General features: G+C 46.4%; 1 long non-coding RNA gene across 1 annotated transcript; it reads left to right on the plus strand.

Moving 5' to 3' along the window:
• The first annotated feature begins 391 nt into the window (after positions 1 to 391).
• On the plus strand, positions 392 to 5,651 carry LOC110589615. The gene is made up of 3 exons (XR_002480902.2): positions 392 to 409; positions 1,462 to 1,545; positions 5,419 to 5,651. It is a non-coding gene; the product is annotated as an uncharacterized LOC110589615 (long non-coding RNA).
• Positions 5,652 to 6,608: the final 957 nt, after the last annotated feature.

Here is a 6,608-nt window from a genome sequence, read left to right on the forward strand (position 1 = left end):
TCGGTCGTGTCCTTAGGAGGGGTTCAGCCTGGCACGGAGTTGGAGGCGCGAGGCAAGAACACAGAAGCCCAAAGATGGGAAGCCCGAAGAGGTGAGGGCGTCCTGAGCCCAGGGCCGCGCTTTTCTTGGGAGACAAATGTTTCGAAGCAGAAGCCCCAAATCCTTGGGCCCTCCTCCCTCCTTCCTCGGGATGCTCGAGCGCTGGGGCAAATTTCCAGCTCACGCCTCTGCCTCGGGCCGCAACTCCAGTCCCGCGCAGCCGGACCTCGGGACCCGCAGAGATCGGGTCCCCCACCCCCGCTCGCCTTCCCGGTCCCGCCCGGCACCCCCAGGAAGGCAAGCGTCCAGGCAGCCCCCTGCGCCGCACGGCTCCCGGGACCCCCAGCCCCCGCCGCGAGGGAAGCCACAGGTAGGGGGGCGGGGCGGCGCTCACCTGCGCAGAAGGGGTGCTCTCGGCGCCGGCGGGAGAGGAGGAGGTGGAGGAGGCCATGTTGTTGAGCTACTGCCGCTGCTCCTTCCAGGAACTCCGCTCTCCCCTCCCCGCCCCGCTCCTCCTGCCCCCAAATGTGGGACTTCTGGGGAAAAAGTTCGGCGGCGGCTCAGCGACGCCAAGCGCGGTCCCACGGCGCCCGCCCCGCCGCTGTCTCCTCCCCCTGTCGTGCCCGCAGCGCCCGCCAGGTGCCCGCCGGGGCCGGTGCGCGGGGGGCGGGCCTCGGCCCAGGTGGAGGCGCGGCGGAGGGGCGACCCGCTCCCCGCTGGCCGCCCGGCCCCGCGAGCATGCCCAGTCGGCGGGCGCTCGGGGCGGTCTGCGCGGCCGCGGGCGGGGGAGCAAGGGCCGGGGCTGGGGGGCGGGGGGGGCCCTTACCTGGGGAGGAGGGGAGCTGAGGTAGCTCTAGGAAGGGAGGGAGGGCAAGTCCTGGCCCCCCCGGGCTGCTGAATAGAGTTCCCTTAGCCACCTCCATTGTGAGAACAAAATAAGAATATTCTCTGATTATTTGATTAGTTGAACTATTCAAGTTCAAGTGAATAAAATCATTGAGCAATGGTGCTTTTGCCTTTTTATTATTATTAATCTATAGCATACAACCCATATAGAAGCAGTGTTTGCCAGACAGCTTCAAAACGACGTCCATAGCCTCCCTTCCTCCCCAGCGAGGTTCCAGCAGCACGCAGATTGCCTCAGCTATTTGTCCTATTAAAAAATAAAAACTCCAGAGCCGTCCGGGATGTGAGGTAGGCACTGAGGCTGATCTAGCAAGGAAATAGGGGCCAGGACCTCTGAGAGTCCTTTTTTCTAGGAGCTTAAAGAGCGAGGCTTGCGGAGCTCCTGTCCCGGACCGGGCGGGGGGGGGGGGGGCGGGGGGGGGGCGCGGCGGATGCGTTCAGTCTGCGCATCAGCAGGGCCAAAGGACCGCGAATCTCATTGGCAAGAAAGTTATTCCCTTTTCAATTCTCTTTCAGTTCTTCTGGTTACTACAAGAAGATAGTATTCTGACCCTCAATTCTCTGTTTATCAAAGAGCGGGTCCCAGGCTCCAAGCCCTAGGTAAGCACTGGTATCTAACTAGAATTTATAGCATTGTTACATCTTCATTGTTTAGTTTCATTGTTTATTGTTACTGTTACTTTCTATTTATGGCAAGTGAAAGTGGTTTTCTGTTTATGGTAGAGATCCACAGTTTCCTTTTTAAGCAAGTATATGTAAGTTTTTAAAAAATTACATAAATAAAGTAATAATTCAGATGGGACTGAGATAAAGCAAAATTCTAGAGGTAGGTAAGAAATCACTGAAATGCACAACGTTTTCATCAACTAGTGACAACTAAATGCAGGAATAAGTCCTTAACCAGAAAGTACTGAATTAGCTGTGCCTCTGATTTAACACCTAGCTCACTTCCTCCATAGCACACATAAAACTGAGATAACATTTATTGGCACCAGCTCTGTGTTGGGCTCTGTGCTAAGCATCTTATTCATATTATCACATTTAGTCCTCCCAAAATCTTTGCAAGACAGGCAGTACTATCTGGAAATTGAGTCTCAGAAACATTATTTTGGCCAAGGTCACAAACTAATAGAGTACCAATGACTTCATAGTTTCAGTATTCCTAACTTGATTTTTAAAAACCACTTCAGAATTTAGTATGTCCACACACCCCCTGAAATTTTATATCAAATCTGACATTTCACAGAGATCTACATGTCCTCCAAAAGTTTAAGAGCCACTGTTATCATTATTTACAAAACACTCCCATATCTTGGATTATAATGTCCATGGAGGCATATGCTCTGTCTTCTTATACCTTTACTCTACCCAGCTTGGTGCTTTATCCCCTCAGCCACTCAGAAATTGTCAGTTGAGCTCAATCAAATGTGGGAAGCACACAGTTCAGGCTACAAGAACGGGGTGGAGGTGGCTTGGGAAGAGCATCGCTTGGGCTGATCCTGCACACACATGGGTATTTTACAAGCCAGCTTCCCGGCACCCACACAGCCATATGAGCCATCTTAAATAAGTGGCAAGCAGCCAACCAGGTAGACAGAGGAGGGAGGAAGATACAAAAGCCCGGCCGGAAGTTAGCACAAGAAGCAGTGCCTGGGAGATGAGCCCAGAAAGTGGTGCTTTCCTGCAGAGCTATTCCAGTCCAATCTGCTTATCGGACGTCTGCTTCTGAGAAGCACTTGTGTTCAGGTTCAACACACTTCTCCTCCAGAGGCAAGCTGCAACACCCCTGAAAAAGCTGACTACAAGAAGTGACTGGGAGTCTGGCAGCACTCTCCTACCTTTAAAAACTAAAATTAAAACAAAATCTTTCCATACCACCCATGACTGCCTCTAATTTTGGCCTTCTGCTCTCTGCCCCTCCTTTCACAGCCAAGTGTCTTAAAAGGACAGTGGTCCCTTGCACACTCCTCTGTTCAGAGTCACTCTCTGCCCCTCCTCAGCTACTGAAACTGCTCTTCTCAAATCACAGTTGCCATTCTATTGGCCATGGCCTTGCTGGGTTTTCCAGACCTTATCTCAGTTGATCTTTCTAGGGCACTTAACATGGTCCACAGTTTCCTTTCCTTCCCCTTAAGTATTTTCTAGGACTTCAGTCTTCCTTACTTCTCATGCCAGCCACTGTCTGTGATCTCAGCCACATTAAGCCTTCAGCTATCACATAACAACTCCCAAATCCAACTAAGATCATTTCCCTGAGCCCCAAACTCATACTTCATCATGTCCAAAAGGGAACAGCAAGCAACACAGACCTGGAAGCCAGGAGAGGAGGCTGGGAGGTCCTGGAAGGGAGGAGGCTCTATACCTCCTCCCTCCCAGTCCAAACAGGTACTGAGTCCTAATTCCTTAAAATTGTTCCACATCTAGATGAACCATGAGAGACGATGGACTCTGAAAAACAAACTGAGGGTTCTAGAGGGGAGGGGGGTGGGAGGATGGGTTAGCCTGGTAATGGGTATTGAGGAGGGCACATTCTGCATGGAGCACTGGGTGTTATGCACAAACAATGAATCATGGAACACTACATCTAAAACTAATGATGTAATGTATGGGGATTAACATAAGAATAAAAAAAAAAGAGAGAGACTCACAAAAAATTGTTCTACATCATCTCCTCTCATCCATCCCCACTACATCCCTGCCTTTGCCCTTCCACTTGCTACAAGTTCTTGAGCAATTACTATGTGACAAACCATGCCAACCTGATTTTCTCATCATCTCTCACTAGACAACTACAGTCGTCTGAATTTTGTGTAGTGCATCAGCTGTCATCCAATATTATGATTTTTCTAGAGTTTCAAATCCGCTCACATGACTACACACTGTTAAAATCTTGTAAGAACTTTCTTTATGCCTCAGAGCAACGGTTACATGTAGCCAGTGTCCCTAACCGCTGACTCTACCTGATCTCAGCTGTTCTCCATCAGCATCTCCATCTCCATGCCCTTCTCCATCTGTCTCAGGCACACCATACACACAGCCAGCCTGAACTATTTGCAGTTCCCCACCCCCAAAACACCAAGTCCATTGTCTTTCTACAGGCTATCCCTACTGCCTAAAAAACCCTTACCCCCATCCTCCAGTCCTTTGCCTCCTCCATTATCTCTGTGGGGTTAACTCTTATTCATCCAGCAAGACTCCATTCAGAAAATACAACTTTAAGGAAGCCTTCCTTGACAGATTTTCGATTAAAATGTGGTTCAGAGTGGCCTGGCTGGCTCAGTTGGTAGAGCTTGTGACTCTTGAACTTGGAATCATGTGTTTGAGTCCCACATTGGGCATAGAGATTACTTAAAAAAATAAAATAGGGGTGCCTGGGTGGCTCAGTCGTTGAGCATCTGCCTTCATCTCAGGTCACAATCCCAGGGTCCTGGGATCGAGTCCCACATCGGGCTCCCTGCTCTGCAGGAAGCCTGCTTCTCCCTCTCCCCCTGCTTGTGTTCCCTCTCTCACTGTGTCTCTCTCTGTCAAATAAATAAATAAAATCTTAAAAAATAAATAAAATAAAATTTTTTAAAATGCGGTTCACGCCCTTTCTTTGCTCTTCCAAAACACCCTGCAGTGCAACTGTGGTTATTTTGAAAAATAGGTCCACACTTTTCTGAATTCAGAAATCTTAAACATGACAAAAACCAAATTGATGTGAGGCTATTTATAGTCTTCATTCCATTTAGTGTGAATAGTCACATGTTTTACTTTTTTTAAAGGTTTTATTTATTTATTTGTCAGAGAGACAGACAGAGACAGAGAGAGCACAAGCAGGGGGAATGGGAAAGGGAGAAGCAGGCTTCCCACTGAGCAAGGAGCCTGATGTGGGACCCGATCCCAGGACCCCGGGATCATGACCTGAGCCGAAGGCAGATGCTTAACTGACTGAGCCACCCAGGTGTCCTGAACAGTCACATGTTTTAATTGTGGGGTACTACCCCAGACTCTTTTATGGGTGTTATGCCCTGTAGAGTATGTGCACCATATAAACATTCTAAAAATTCAGAGTTGTGAAACACATCTGCCTTCAAAGGTTTCAGATAAGGCATATAGATCTATATAACCATTGCTTTCCTTGTCTGTCTCCCCTTTTATCAAAAGCTTCTTGAAGCATCCAACTGTATCTTTTTCATGGCCAAATCTCCAGTATCTAACACAATGTCAGGCTCCACAGAAGTTCGCTGAATAAATTCAGGATATATTTATGAACTTGGACTGTATTTCAGAGGACTGATTCCCAAGGTCGAAACCCGATACCTTTCCTTGCTTCCCACATGGCTTTCCCTCCTCTGGGCTACACTATACCTTGCATGCACATCAGATTTCTCACTGTATAATCATTGTTTGCATAACTGTGTCTGCAGTGAGACAGAGCAGGTTGAAAGTGAAGATGATGATGTATTAATCTCTGTATTTCTGTGTTCGCAGTAACCAGCACAATGTCAGACCCTTTTTCATCCTGGCTCAATACACTGTTGAATGATAAAGGGTAGGAAAAAAAAATCAGAAGAGGAGAGAGGAAGAAGGAAAGATAAAAAAGAAGTTGGAAGAAGTCTGGGTGAAGATGCTTTAATCTCTAGTAAAAGAACTCTAGGGGCTCCTGGATGGCTCAGTCATTAAGCATCTGTCTTCAGCTCAGGTCATGATCCCCAGGTCCTGGGATTGAGCTCCACATGGGGCTTCCGGCTCAGTGGGAATCCTGTTTCTCCCTCTCCCACTCCCCCTGCTTGTGTTCCCTCTCTCGCTGTCTCTCTCTGTCAAATAAATAAATAAAATCTTTTAAAAAAAATAGAACACTTCACAATATTTGTCATATTTATGCATCACCTTTATTACTTAATATTTTTATTTACATTAACTTACTTTTTAATCTAACAAATTTATGTTTAAAAGAAATATTACCTTACTATGTTAATGGAAAATCACTTTCACTTGCACCCAACAGATATGATGAAAACAAAATATTATAAGTTTGCTGATTTATTCTGTATTCTGCCTGAGGCCCTCTCTCATCAATAAAAAAAAAAGGTAACAAGGGTTAAAAGGACACGAACACTGGCACTAGATGTCAACTTTCTCCTCAATGTTAACAGAAGGAGTGAAAAAGAACTGAAAAGGGAGTATCTTATACAATTCCATATTATTTAATATCTTGTCCTTAAGCCACCTACCATTACCTCAAGAACCACCACTGTAAGGACGATATGAACTTTCCTCTCTCACCTTCACTCTGCTTCTACATTTATATATTTCTCCACAACCTCAATTAGACACTCTATTCCTTCCAGAGCAATTTCTACTATAGTTAGACTCTAAGAGTGTTAAACAGTAGGAATTACTGTGTTTAAACAGTAGGAATTTCCCACCTGGACATTAGCAAAAGAGAAAAGTTGATTTCTTATATGGTTTCTATGAAATCTGCAATGAACAAGGAAATAAGAGTTACTACAGGAAGTTTTGCCTGTGAGAAAATTTTTTTTAAGTTCAGGAGATTATGGTTAGTGGAATATGTGTTTATTTCCTAAGATTAGCAAGTAACAGAAAAGCATTTCTCAAAAGAAACATATTTGGTTACCACTATCCATGGGGACTATGACTGTATATAGGAATATGTCCCT

Source organism: Neomonachus schauinslandi, chromosome 6 (assembly GCF_002201575.2).
Source record: "Neomonachus schauinslandi chromosome 6, ASM220157v2, whole genome shotgun sequence".
Taxonomy (NCBI): Eukaryota; Metazoa; Chordata; class Mammalia; order Carnivora; family Phocidae; genus Neomonachus; species Neomonachus schauinslandi.